This window comes from Rattus rattus, chromosome 10 (genome assembly GCF_011064425.1).
Source record: "Rattus rattus isolate New Zealand chromosome 10, Rrattus_CSIRO_v1, whole genome shotgun sequence".
Lineage (NCBI taxonomy): Eukaryota > Metazoa > Chordata > Mammalia > Rodentia > Muridae > Rattus > Rattus rattus.
Window position 1 is genome coordinate 81,578,323 of NC_046163.1, and position 15,147 is coordinate 81,593,469.

The 15,147-nt window shown below is 42.1% G+C and overlaps 1 protein-coding gene and 1 pseudogene across 2 annotated transcripts in view; both read right to left on the reverse strand.

Annotated features, from left to right (window-relative positions):
• The window catches only part of LOC116911684 (contactin-associated protein like 5-4), a 465,842-nt gene that overhangs the window by 57,681 nt on the left and 393,014 nt on the right, over positions 1 to 15,147 (reverse strand). The gene's annotated exons all lie outside the window — the stretch shown is intronic.
• LOC116911687 lies at positions 3,324 to 5,513 on the reverse strand (annotated as a pseudogene).

Consider the following 15,147-nt stretch of genomic DNA (forward strand, 5'->3'; position numbering starts at 1 on the left):
CACAGATCACATGAAGCTAGAGAAGAAGGACAACCAAAGTCTGGGTGCTTTAGTCCTTCTTAAAAAGCGAACACAAATATTCATTGGAGGAGATATCAAGACAAGTTTGGAGCAGAGACTAAACATTTAACCTTTCAGAGCCTGCCCCACCTGGATATCCAGCCCATATACATACAGCCAGCAAACCCAGACAATATTGCTAATGCCAAGAAGTGCATGCTGACAGGAGGGTGATACAGCTGTCTCCTGTGAGGCTCAGCCAGAGCATGACAAATACAAAGGCAAATGCTTGAAGTCAACCATTTAACTAAGAATGGGGTCACCATTAGAGGAGTTAGAGAAAGGATTGTAGGAGCTGAAAGGGCTTGTAACACCATAAGACCAACAATACCAACCAATCAGACCTCCCAGGGAATAAACCACCATGCAAAGAGTACACATAGACAGACCCATGTCTCTGGATACATATGTAGCAGAGCATGGCCTTGTTGGGCACCAATGGAAGAGAAGCCATTGGTTTTGCTAAGGTTGGACCCCGAAGTGTAGAGGAATGTCAGGGCATGACATGGGAAGGGGTGGGTGTTTGGGTCAGGGAACACCCTCATAGCAGAAGGGGTATGGGGAATGGAATAAGGGGTTTATGGACAGGAAACAGGGAAAGGAGATAACTTTTGAAATGTGGAGACTAGCATTAGCTCATTAATGCTAGTTGCTGATCCCAGGTGTACTTCTGAGTTGACTCAAGTGTTCTTTTACTTTTCAAGCTCTCTGTCTCTCTCTCTCTCTGTCTCTCTCTCTGTCTCTGTCTCTGTCGCTCTCTCTCTCTCTCTCTCTCTCTCTCTTACTGTGTATGTGTGTGTGTGTGAGTGTGTGTGTATATAATGTGTGTATGTGTCTATATGTATGTATCTAAGTATGGGATTTACCTCTCTTCAGGGACAGTGGGACTCCACATGGATACTCATCCATTTGGCTTTATGTTATTTCTCTCCAGCCCATCTCCATTATCCAAATCAATTACTTTTAAAGCTTAAATTTCTATTGGTGGTTTTTTTGTTTTGTTTTGCGTTGTGTTATTTGTATTTGGATTTGACTTGTGGCAGTTTAAGGTGTGTGGGCACAGATGTGCTATGATGAACATGTGGAGGTCACACTTGTGTTTTGATGAACATGTGGAGATCAGGATTTTCTGGAGTCAGTTCTCTACCATGTGACACAATGGGGTTATCAGCAAATGCTTTTTCTTTTTAATATTTATAGTTCTTCCTCTGTTGCAAACTGAGCACAGGGAGGCACAGGAATGCAGGCACAGGGTAGATACCCAGCTTAATGTGCCTGACTAGGGTCCTAGAGGTAGCTGTTGACTTGCCTTGTTGACAAGGGCTGGAATTCTGGTTCTGCCCTGTATTGCCTCTACTCTGATGTCATAGCTCTCTGAAACATAGGCTCCCTTCTTAAGCTTGAGAGTCATCCCAATTTGTCAGCTAAGCCTTCAGTTTCTAATGACGACACACCCAAAGCAGCCTATTCACATGTTCCTGCCTCACAGTCATCAGTGACACATGCATGCCTGTCCTCCATTATGCAAGGAGTTTGCCATGTAATCATGTGGCAGGCAGTTCTGGGTTGGGCAGCATCCTCCCTTCCTCCTTTCCTAGGCAAATTGGTTCCTTATTCAGTGGATCTGTCTTGGCACTAAAAGATCCCATTTCTGCCACTGGGGTACAAGGTCTACTCTGAGGTATGTGCCTTTCCTCCAGGAAAAGTAGCTGGTTTGTTGGGCTTCTGCAGGGCCTAACTAAACATTATTGTTTGGCTCCTTGTGGTATTATATCCCCTACTCCAGCACACAGGACCCAGAATTTGATGTTGGTTTTCAGTCTCCACTCAGTTGACTATTGCTGGACATTTCTTCAATTTCTCATGATATTATACATCCACCATGATGGTTCTCCATCTCTATATGATTTGTTGCCTTCCCTGAGGAGCTGGTGATCTTGCAAAAGAAGCAGAGACCAGGATGATGAAGACTCTGAGTATTGTGAAGAGAATGAATACAGGGTGAATGTGCTCCAAGCTCCACTTGGGGGCTAAATGTTTCCCTATAAAGAAGTGGATTGAGCATCCTGCATTATGGCTATGTGGCTGCAAATAGTTCTAACGCCAGGGTGGATATTAGATCTGTGATGTTGTCAGGCTTATAGGGGGGTCCTGGACCACTGTATGGGGCATAGCAGGACAGCTCAAAACACGAGGAATGGTCCAGGCAGACAGCCCGAATCCTTGCACCATGAAGGGATCCAAGGGCCTGAAGAGCAGCTGAAGAGCAAAAGAGTTGATTGGTCAGTCAGTAGTTGGATCTTGAGAAGCTCAACTTTGTCTAAATTCCCAACCAGGCTCTGAGGCCCAAAAGCCCATGCAACAAGGACGGCATGTTTGGAGAAGTATGTTGCAGCTGAGTTTTGAAGCAGCTGTATTAGCTGTAATTAGACCTCATTAAGCATGCTTGCTCCTCTTGATTCCTGGGACCTTGCAGGGAATGGAGACACAGATTCCAAGGCTTAGGTCTTAGGCTGTGTGGAGCCAGATGCTGACCTTGCTGACAACATCAACCCTGTAGTTTAGGAGATGAACAACATAGAGAAGTCAGGAGGTGAGCATTATGTGGCCTATGGCAGGGAAGACTTCTATGTGGATATGGGGCAGAGGGTTATATGGAATTTCAGAAATCTATTAAGCAGCCAAGTGAGAGAGAAGTCATCCCCCCAGGGCCACCTCCCATCTCATTGTTGTCTTTTGGGTGAGGAGTCTTAGCACTCAAGTTGACTATGTTGAGCATTGGAGAAGTCCAGGTGGCTGGATTCTTCCTGGTGGATTTGAGAAGGGGTTGGGTAACCTGGCAGTGGGAGAGTTGTCCTAAACAGGTCAACCCAGCATAGAGACTCCAACTCTTACCCTGAGTACTCTTCTCTGTCACCATCCATCCCTAGCACTGTGCCTGTGACAGGAGAGTTCTTCTGTGACTGTGAGGGCCAGAAGGAGGCTACCTTCTGCAACAGTCTACAAACAAAACACTGAGGCAAGGACTGCTGTTGTGGTAAGGAAGATGAGGATGAGTGTCTTTCCACTGAGAAGTGTGTGGCTCCTGAGGGAAGGTGGGCAGGGCTGAATCCAGGTTCATGTTACCAGGTCACACCAGAGTCTCTCTTCTATGCTCAGACTATTTGAGCTGCTCACCTTGGTACATCATGGGAGGAGATTCCTGGCTGCCAACCTACAAGGCACTCAAGTTGAACCTTCCTTCCAGGAGTGACTGCTACTCGGATTCAAAACAGAAGATTCTACCCGGTGGTTTGCTCAACAGCCGCCCAGAGCAGCATGAAAGTCATCTGCTGCTGTGCCAGCTCCACATCCCTGCAATACCTGTGCTACTACCGCCTGCACCAATTGCAACCCGATTCAGGGCACACCCTTAAGGACCTGCCCTTTCCACCTGGCCTCAAGCAAGTGCTGCATAACACGCTGGGCTGGGTCCCCAGCATGAACTGCAGCCACTGGACGTTCCCTGCCTCCTCTCCTGCCACAGCTGCAATTGTTGTCAAGCTAGCATCTCGAAACCAGGCCCTGTCAGAGGAAGAACTGCCAAAGAAGCTTACTTCTCCCCTGGGAATGCAGGTACCTTTCTTTCTTGTCTTTCCAGGGTATCAGGAGAGGGAAGAACTGAGGTCTAGGCGTTTCCCTATCTACCTGAGGCCAGGACAGTCTTCTCTGTTGGTCATGAAGTACGAAGGCCCTTCTACTGCCTGTTCCAGTAGGGAAGCAGCACTTCTGTCTGTGCTTTCAGTTGCCATGTTTCTTGGGAGCTGCAGCTAGGCACTTGTGAAAATAGATTTCAAGCCTGAGAGGCTAGCTGAGGAAGGGGAGTGCATTCAAGTCCCAGGGAAGAGATGGGCTGTCTCCACCCACAGGGTCATGGGTTTTTCCTGACTTGCTTTGAGTGTTGTCAGGATCCTCTCCTGTCACAGAGATGTCAATGGGTGCCCTGTGAAGAGATTTTGTCTCTTAACCATAGGTTATATCATTAAAAGAGTCCTCACAAATCCCCAAGCTGCCTTACCTTCTGTCTCTGTCCAGCAGGTTCAAGATGGCCTGGCTTGGATCTCTGAATATTTCTCACTGAGAGTGTATCCTAAGCCTCCAGACAACATGCAGCTATCATAGTACAACTAGGCACTCAGACGTGCTACTAAGCTTCCTGCAACAAGTGTCCAGGCTAAAGGCAAGTTGAAACCCCTGTCACCCTAGGGCCCTTGTGGTCACAACCCCGCACTCTGCTGTTCAACTCAGCGTCCTTTTCCCTCCCCCGACCTCTCATGGTGCTTCCGTTTGACCATTGGCAACAAACTCTACCCCAGGCTGCAAAAGGTATGGGCTGAATCCAAACTTCCTTCCCTGCTCCTCCGGGCTATTAGTCAGTCCTGTCCTGCTGTGCTGATGGGCAGGAGGCAACCCAAGAATGACACAGGTGTGTTCAAGAGCTCAGGTTCAGCAGGATGTCATGGATGGTGGTGGTGAAGAAGATATAGATTCTTCATGAGAGGTCAGGCCCCACTCTACGAGGCTGCTTGACCCTGTGGGCCTTCACAGGGAGGTCAGCTAGGAGGGTCAGGCACTCCTGCTCTGCTGATGTCCAGGAAAGTCTGTTGCAAAAGACTGGATGAGGGGAAAACAGTAAAATAGCATCAGCCACAACTGGGTTGACCAAGTTGAACTGTCTGATTTGCTGCCACCACACTCCTCTGAGCCCAGAACCATCTCTGGTCACTTGCTGGCCTGAGGCCCAATGCCCTTCTGTCCAGAGAAAAAGGCCTGGGAGTCCTGAAACTGCTTAGAGGGAACTGGGAGAGGGCCTTGGTGAAGGCAGACACATAATGACTTAGCTCCTGCCATGAGGTCACCAGTAGCACATCCAAGTTTGAATGGAACTGAAGCACCACCAGGACCTCCTCCACCTTCTACCAGCTCATTGTTTGGACATCTTCTCACTTCTTTAGTTGTCATGACTTCTGAAAACTGGGCTTGTGAGACCACAGGTATGCATCCAGTCCAATGACAACCAGATGGGAATTGATGGGGTTCTCTGAAGAAAGCCAGGGAATGGAGCAAAGTAGGTCTGCAAGCTGGGTCAGTTGTACAACACCCTGAAGAAGTTCCTGGGGTTCCAGCAGCAGCAAGTGTTCCTGCTCATTTCCAGCCTTCACCACCAGAGGAACATTGATGGGGGCCTCACAATGGGTGGGGCCTCACAATGCTCCACTGCAGGCTGTGGGCCTGGTGCTTAGGCTAGATGCTACATTCACAGCCGAGTGTGCCCAGTGCCCCCATCAGAATTTCTGAGCCTGCATCTTGCAGGAGAGCTGGATCAATGCACACCGCCAAATGCTCCAGGAACTGATCTCCCATAAAGTCTTGGCTACAACACTCCTACTGAACTGCTCAGGATTTGTATGCCAACTTTCCTTCCTTCCTTCCTTCCTTCCTTCCTTCCTTCCTTCCTTCCTCCCTCCCTTCCTTTCTTCCTTCCTTATTTCCTTTTTTATTGGATATTTATTTACATTTCAAATGTTATTCCCTTTCCCAGTTTCCTGTCCATAAATCCCCTGTCCTCATCCCACTCCCTTCTTCTATAAGAGTGTTCCACTCCCCATCCACCCCCCCTTACTACCCCCAAAATCCCCTAACCTGGGGGGTCCAACCTTGGGGGGACCAAGGGTTTCTCCTTCCATTGGGATCTCAGCAAGGACATCCTCTGCTGCTTATGCAGTTGGAGCCATGGGTCAGTCCATGTATAGTCTTTGGGTAGTGGCTTAGTCCCTAGAAGCTCTGGTTGATTGGCATTGTTGTTCATATGGGGTCTTAAGTCCCTTCAAGCTCTTTCAGTCCTTTCTCTGATTCCATCAATGGGGGTCCCATTCTCAGTTCAGTGGTTTGCTGCTGGCATTGGCCTACTTATTTGCCATATTCTGGCTGTGTCTCTCAGGAGAGATCTACATCTGGTTCCTGTCAGCCTGCACTTCTTTGCTTCATCCATCTTATCTAGTCTGGTGGCTGTATATGTATGGGCTACATGTAGGGCAGGCTCTGAATGGGCGTTCCTTCAGCCTCTGTTTTAAATTTTGCCTCCCTACTCCCTCCCAAGGGTATTTGTGTTCCCCTTTTAAAGAAGGAGTGAAGCATTCACATTTTGATCATCCGTCTTGAGTTTCATGTGTTCTGTATCTAGGATAATTCAAGCATTTGGACTAATATCCACATATCAATGAGGGCATACCATGTGTTTTTTTCTGTGATTTGGTTACCTCACTCAGGATGATATTTTCCAGGTCTATCCACTTGCCTATGAATTTCATAAAATCATTGTTTTTGATAGCTGAGTAATATTCCATTGTGTAGATGTACCACATTTTCTGTCCATTCCTATGTTTAAGGGCATCTGGGTTCTTTCCAGCTTCTGGCTACTATAAATAAGGCTGCTATTACCATAGTGGAGCATGTGTCTTTGTTATGTGTTGGAGCATCTTTTGGGTATATGCCCAAGAGAGGTATAGCTGGGTTCTCTGGTAGTGCAATGTCCAATTTTCTGAGAAACCTCCAGACTGATTTCCAGAATGGTTGTACCAGTCTGCAATCCCAACAACAACAGAGGAGTGTTCCACTTTCTCCACATCCTTGCCAGCTTCCGCTGCCACCAGAGCTTTTGATCTTAGCTATTCTGACTGGTGTGAGGTGGAATCTCAGGGTTGTTTTGATTTGCATTTCCCTTATGACTAAAGATGTTGAACATTTCTTTAGTTGCTTCTCAGCCATTCGGCATTCCTTAGCTGTGAATTCTTTGTTTAGTTCTGAACCTCATTTTTAATAGGGTTATTTGTCTCCCTGCAATTGAACTTCATGAGTTCTTTGTATATTTTGGATATGAGCCCTCTATCAGTTGCAGGATTGGTAAAGATTTTTTCTCAATCTGTTGGTTGCCATTTTGTCCTAACAACAGTGTCCTTTGCCTTACAGAAACTTTGTAGTTTTATGAGATCCCATTTGTTGATTCTTGATCTTAGAGCATAAGCCATTGGAGTTTTGTTCAGGAAACTTTCCCCAGTGCCCCTGTGTTCGAGACTCTTCCCCACTTTTTCTTCTATTAGTTTGAGTGTATCTGGTTTGATGTGGAGGTCCTTGATCCACTTGAACTTAAGTTTTGTACAAGGTGATACAAATGGATCAATTTGCATTCTACTACATGCTGACCTCCATTTCAACCAGCTCCATTTGTTGAACATGTAATCTTTTTTTGCATTGGATGGTTTTATATCCTTTGTCAAAGATCAAGTGACCATAGTTCTGTGAGTTTATTTCTGGGTATTCAGTTCTATTCCACTGATCTACCTGCCTGTCTCTGTACCAGTATCATAGAGTTTTTATCAGTATTGCTCTATAATACTGCTTGAGGTCTGGGATTGTGGTTCCGCAGAAGCTCTTTTATTTAGAATAGTTTTCAGTATCCTGGGTTTTTTTGTTATTCCAAATGTATTTGGAAATTGCTCTTTCTATCTCTATGAAGAATTGAGTTGGAATTTTGATGGGGATTGCATTGAATCTGTAGATTGCTCTTGCCAAAATGGCCATTCTATATTAATTCTGCCACTCCACGAGCATGGGAGGTCTTTCCATCTTCTGAGATCTTCAATTTCTTTCTTCATAGTCTTGAAGTTCTTGTCATTCAGATCTTTCATTTGCTTGGTTAGTAACAAGGAGGTATTTTATATTATTTGGGACTACTGGGATGCATACCATTTCCCTAATTTCTTTCTGCCTGTATATCCTTTGAGTAGAGGAAAGCTACTAATTTGTTTGAGTTAATTTTATACCCAGCCATTTTGCTGAAGTTGTTTATTGGGCTTAGGAATTCTATGGTGGAACTTTTGGGGGTCATTTAAGTATACTATATGTTTCTAGTGTGGGTACCTTTTTTGTCTGAGTCAGAAATCTCCCAGTTTCGAGGACGCTGATGGAGGAAGCATAGGCTGGCCCCAACAGCCATGGGTGCCTGTGGCTCTCCTGGCTTCTATCTCTGCAATATGCCCATACATCCTCAAATTATTATTCTTTTAATTGTATTTCTTTGAGCTGACTTATAGGAAATCGTGAGGTGCTGTGGTCCTAGAGCAAATATTGACAGAACTATCCAGGATTCACATGCTGTATGAAGAGGAATGTAAGTCAACATGAATATATGCATGCCTCCTTCCTTTCTCTTCATATTTCTGTCTGTTAGATACCCAAGATTTTAGGTTTTAAATTCAATTTCTATTAATAATTTTGTGACTTTATACACATATACAACATATTCTGGTCATTCTCTTCTGCTTACATGCCTCACACCCCTCCCAGGCCTCATACTTTCCTATATTTATGACGTGTGTCCCAGCTTTTGACTGAGTACTTAACATAGACCATATATGTGAGTCCAGGTTAGCTGGTCTACAAGCTTCTAGATGATTCCATTTTTAGCCTTCCATATCATTGTGGGTATACTGAGGTTATAGAAGCATAACTCATCCAGCCTTTGAATCTTCGGGGATCAAACATTGGTCCACAGGCTTACACGTTCAGTAATTTGCAAACTGAAATCTCTCCTGACCCCAGCTGCTTTCTGTCTCCTGGAGTCAGATTCCGAAGAAAGCAAAGTATCTTTTCACTTGGGTTCTACATGCTTGCATGTAACCACCTGTTCTGGGGAGGTCTGAAGTTGAATCTGAAGATCAGGCAGCAAGGTCTACAGCAGCCACAATATATACTCTCCTATATCCTAAAGGTCATTTTGGATATTTTCCAGTGACTTTATAGGACTTTCAGCAACATCAAACAGTTATTTACTTGCCATGGAGAGCACACATGTGGAGGTCAGAGTAAACGTGTGGGTATCAGTTCTCCTATTCCATTATGTTGGTCCCAAGAATATCAACCTTTGCTGCAAGTCCTTCTACCCACAAGCCATTTCACCAGCTCTAAAATCTTGCTTCTGGGGTTGGGGATTTAGCTCAGCGGTAGGCGCTTGCCTAGCCCAGCGCCATAAGGCCCTGGAGTTAGGTACCCAGCTCCGAAAAAAAAAAAAAAAAAGAAAAAAAAAAGAAAAAGAGCTTGCTTCTGCTTCTGTTTTGAATTTTGTATATGCTATAACTCCACTGAAAAGACCTTTCTCTCTTCCTGGAATTGTCTTGGAGACATTAGTTCTTCAAAGGTTAGGCCAGAAATTTCCACTTACGTTGGGGGAATACCAGATCTATGGGAAAGGGTGAGATGAGTTTCTTGAGAAGGATTTATTTATCAGACAGGATTCTCAGCCCTCACCTTCAGTCACCGGGAAGAGCCTGACAACTATGTGACAAAAGATGGATGTATAGGAGGGGAATGAGGAGGGCTAGACACCCTATTTTTTGCTACCACCTTACTTAATCTTGTCAGAGTCAAAGGTTCTACTCCATTCTTTTCCCTCATAATAACTGCCCACAAGACATTATTTTTAATAAGTAGCTAACAATGAGGGGCCATTTCTGAAGTGCCTCATTGATCTTTAACACCCATCTGAGCACTGTTATTTGTAGATCTCTCCAGCCTTGTGTGCATGTATTGGAGAATGTCTCCTTATTCCCTCACTTGTATGTGAAAGTCACTCAGGGTGTCAGACAAAAAAAAAGTGTAATAAAAAGTATTAAAAGCTATTGGTTTCATGCTTTCCAGAAGAGAACAATGCTTTGAACATCAGTCTCCAACTGCACATCATTGGCATTTCCTATCCCTGTCTATCCTTTCATACAAAGTGTGGATGGAAATGGCTTCTTTCAGACTGCCTCACACCGATGTGTCAGGGATAGAGGCAACAATCTGCTCCCAGATCCATCAGTCTCCTCTCTCTCTGTTCCCTGCCTCTTTTGTAGTGACATCACAACATGTCGCTCTTCCTGTCTAAGTTACCTCTCTGGGATGCATGTCACCAAAGGAAATGACTATATCTGCTACTACTGCAAGTGGAGGAACCAAAGAGCAAGGTGCTCAGCTCTTTAGGAGAAAACTTATCAAAAACTTAGCTGATTCCTATCTCTATCTCTTGATGTTCCTAACTTTCTTTCCTCTTTATCACTTTCTCTGTTTCTTTTCCTCCTTCTATCTCCCTAGTTTCTTTACTTTCAATGGTAATCAGGTGGCTCACTCTGTAGTCAAGGCTCTTTGAACTCTTGTTATCCTTGCCTCCTACTCTCCATGAAACTATGGCAGCTGCACAGGCTTTCCTATACTTATGGGATGAGCATGGAACTTAATGCAGATATTAAACTATTCATGTTTAATAAAAATTTAAGGCATGCTTGTCTGATGCCAGCCTTAGGAAACTGAGGCAGGAGAATTCAGGCCACTTTCAGGTACATAGCAAGATTTTGTTTCAAAATATTAAGACAAAACAATAACAAAAATCTGTGACCTAATAATTTTAATTTTCAGTCAACTATTTAAATTTCATAAAATTATTTTAAAACATGGTAGTTGTTTTAATTTTTCTTTTGATAGTATAAACCAAAACGTCTTGAATGTCAGGTAATTGATCCTTAATGAAATGAAGATGAACTAATGTAATGTTTAAGTAATATTTAAAAAGATTTAAGCTTTTAATTAAAATGTTATTGAACATATTTTAAGTAAAATTTAGCCTAGAAAACATGACTTTAGACTCTGTTTTCTCAATTTCATCATCAGACTATTTAAAATGGTTCTTAAAAAATTAGAACTTCCTAGAATTCTCATGCTACAATAAGAAAAACAGTGATATGTGGACATTGTCAGAGGAGAAACCAGTCTCCTAAGAAGGGATCTCTTAGAGCATTGACAAATTACCAGACCCTGTGTGTGGGATGCTGGAACAGGGATGATGATGGGTCAGTAATGGGTAGGACCACACATTGATCAAGACTACTTACTTATGCACGCTTCAGGCCCTTTATACTATAAACCCCTTGTCTTCTTTGGTTTTCCTAATATGGCCACATTGAATAAATCATCTTGCTCAGTTTTTTTTCTATTGTTTGTTTTAATCTGTTTAACTTTATTGGCTTATTGAGAATAGATGTCTTAACATTATTAAGACTATGAGGGTTCAGACTCCAACCAAAAAACTCTTGAAACACTAGTAATGATATTAAGAGGAGACTTTTCTAGGGGGCACCTAGGTCCTGATTAGGTTGTCTACTCTATGAAGACTTAAAAGTAGAATATCATCATCCCAGAAGCTGGTCATCTTAGTATTCCAAATGCTGCATTATGTGAACCCAGATTCCAGTATGCAGAACAGTAAGAAAAAAATTGTGGTCATTTATAGACCACCTGCTTCATGGCATTTCATTCCAGCTGGCCAAATGAACTATGATAATGGCCACCCCACTTATTTTATAATTATTTAACTTTCAGCTGCATTACTCTTCATCTGACCTTGAACTATTTCATATTAATTTCCAAATGAAAGGAAGGAAGTGAAGCTCAGGAAACAATCAAGTTAGAAATGATTTTTCCCCCAAGGTCTGAGAAGCACTCAGCAGAGAATCAGATGATGTGAATGTCAGACTGGTCAAATGGCAGAGGAAGACAGCCATCATCAGGAGAAACTATCTTTTATCACAGAACACACTCATATATATGAAACATGATCCTTGGGACAAGCTGAAGAGAATAAAGGCTTCACTAGACAGAGGGAGTTATTGACTTTGGTGAGCGTCTGTCATAGGAAGATAAGGTGATGGTTACTGTTGTGTGTGTGTGTGTGTGTGTGTGTGTGTGTGTGTGTGTGTGTGTGTGTACTCAGATATGCATTCATGCATGAATTCCTACAACCTTCTGTGAATTTGAAGATGTATCTCTTAGTGACAGTCTTCCTTGACTACAGAGTTGCTAGAAATAACTACACATTATTAAGTTTCAGACCAACATAGGTACAGACAAATAATGGCAAACTTACCAAATGCCCATTTTCTGCTTATTGAGAGCATACCCAGTCTGGGTAACCAGGTGCTGAAGTGAGACACAGATGTCACATAGTTACAGGTAAAAAGATTCAGGATCTCTGGCCTTTTAACTCTCTAAGTGTATCAGATAATAGAAGTTGATTGCATTTGCAAATCTAAACACTTTCTTGTTTATTTTGTGGCTGAAAAACCACTGACTTTGTCTTTTCATCTAAGTTTTATTTTATTACTTAACACTTTCTTACTGTTCTGTGCTTCATTAAGCACTGAGGAAACTTAACTGTCTATCTTTCTATTATTTACTTTATATACCTGTGCTTTATTAAGCACTGGCAAATTTTTTTTTTGGTTCTTTTTTTCGGAGCTGGGGACCGAACCCAGGGCCTTGCTCTTCCTAGGCAAGCGCTCTACCACTGAGCTAAATCCCCAACCCCAAGCACTGGCAAATTTAACTCTTACTTTACATTTCTCAGTACTTGGTAAGCACTAGAAAACTTAATTCTTGCTTACTTTCTAAACTTCCTTTTAAATTCTCTGACAATTATCACGTACTGTATAGTAATGGTAATTCAGTATAGGATATCCAACTGAGGCTTCTTTCTCTACTGCCCAGAAGCCTCCCTTTCCAGTCGCCTGGCAAAAGGAAGGCTTGGAGCAATTAATTATTTATTTGAACAAGGAAAAGAAAGTCACTCTTCAAAGTATAAAAAACTTGTACAAAAGCAAATAAGCACAGATACCAATATCTTCATGCACACATTCCTATTTTCATTCACAATTTCATTTACAGGTTAACACATTCACCTTTTCGTTGGGCCCAACAGTCTATCTCATTAAGTTACATTCTTACACACACACACACACACACACACACACACACACACACACACTCCTATACTTAAATATGGATATTGAGCAAAAGCCCAAGCACTAGTACAGAAAGAATCCACTCACTGTGTATGAAAAATAAACTCCACACTTTCTTGCTCAGAGAAAGAAAAACGGGCTACCTTTTATTTCTCTTAGTAAAAAGGCCAAGTCCTTGTCAATCAGAAGAAAATCACTGTTAAGAAAGAACCTGTCTCACGTTTAGAAGCATGCTTGCTCTTCCTGCAGCTCCTTTTTGTCTCTCCTAATTTCTCTCTTACACTCTGTTATATTCTGCTGTCTCTTCTGCTTCATTTTGCCTCTACTCTGCTTCTCTTCTCTTCTCCTGCATTTTTCTCTATTCTCTTTCTGCATCTATCATTTCCTGTCACTGTTCTTAGTTTTCGTACTTTCCCTGTACACATGGTCATGTGGTATTCTAATCATCTCTTTTTTCTTCAAAACTTCACAAAACATTCAAACCTAAATTCAAATTATAAATTGAATAAGAAGTCACATGAGGGGAAGTTTACATGTGTTCTCATTAAGACTAGTTTTCTAACTAAATATTCACTATCTGCCCCTAGCTCCATGGGTTCATTTATAGTTAGAAAACTATAATTTTAAATTAGCATGCTTCTGTCAAGAGGGCATATCATCTGCCCAAAGTCTCATTAGTACTGAAGCTTTGTATAGATCAACCCAGTCAATATTTTTATCTTCTATCTTTGCACATACATTTTTTGTTTCCTTATATATGGCATTTACTTAATAATATTGCAGCTTAAAGGAATATATTCTTTAATTATAAACTGGTTTGCTTTCTCTTAATGCAAATGGACCATGACACGTGAAGGTTTGCAGAGTCCTAATCCAATTTCATATTACAGAGGGCTCTAATTGAAGCCCCTTTTATAAAGGGTTCAATAATTACTAATATAAATTTAGAAATTCTTATAGAATCATCATTAGGAGTAAAGAAATCTTCTATTTGTTTATATAACATCACTACCAGATAGGACATCTTCATTGATCTGCAGAAATTCTACCCAATACGGTAGGCTAATGCTAATTGTTATAATAATTTAAATATTATGAAAAGTATATTAATAGCAAAAAGCAATCTTCAGACATAATCTCTTGACATCTTGCCGGCTGGAGTTGACCCATCTAAGTTTATGCAAAAGGTAAGCCACCTCCAGGAAGTCCATCTGGTAGCCTTAGCCTTTCCTAGATGGCTCCTTACACCTTCTCATTTATATGTCTAGTTTATTCAACTCCACCAGAAAATATCTTCTGTTTCTATTCTAAAAACTATTACTTTAAAGGAATCAGTCATTCAGTTGAGTCAAGATTGGAAGGATTGTTAAATTTCTCCAAGTGAAAGCAATAGATAAAATTGTAATAACATGGATATACAAAATCACCTTGTAATTCATACAGGGAAAACTACAATTCAGATGTAGTCAAAGGCATGGAAACTATATGTGACTTTATTCCTGCACTGTATAATACAGTATGTTAGTACACTGTACAACTAACAGGTTAGTTGCTGCACAAGTGAGCAATTCATGGACCCTACTCACACACCCTACAAGAGTATCAGAAGAGGTATTTATGGAAACTCTAATTGACAAGAGCAAAAGGTCTCATCTAAAATATATATGAAGGTACCTTCTGTCATGATTCTTCTGTGGTGTTAGCCACAAAGATGAGATGGTCCTGTTATATGCTTCATGTTGGCCTCTATTTATTCAATGCCTTGACTTTAGCTACTTGGTAACAGCCATATTCAAGTGACTTGACTTCATTAAGAACTTCATAACAATTTTCAAACCGGCAGACCTGCTTTATCTATTTGTCTTTTTGTTCTCTTTGATGGAAGACCAAGTAAAGTAACACAAGCATTTCCTGTTGTGCATGTGTTTGCATAATAATGCAAGTATACACATGTGGAGGCCAGAACACAAATTTGACTGTTGCTCTCAGGTACTGTTCATTTTTAGTGTGTGTGTGTGTGTCAGAGAGAGAGAGGGAGAGAGAGAGAGAGAGAGAGAGAGAGAGAGAGAGAGAGAGAGAGAGAGAGAGAGAGAGAGACTATCACTTAATCTCCTAAAACTCGTCAACCAGTCCCAGTCTAGACACACTGGTCAGTGAGTGCTGGGGATTGCACTGGGGTTACAGGCTCATGTCACCATTTATAACTATTTTGTTTTAT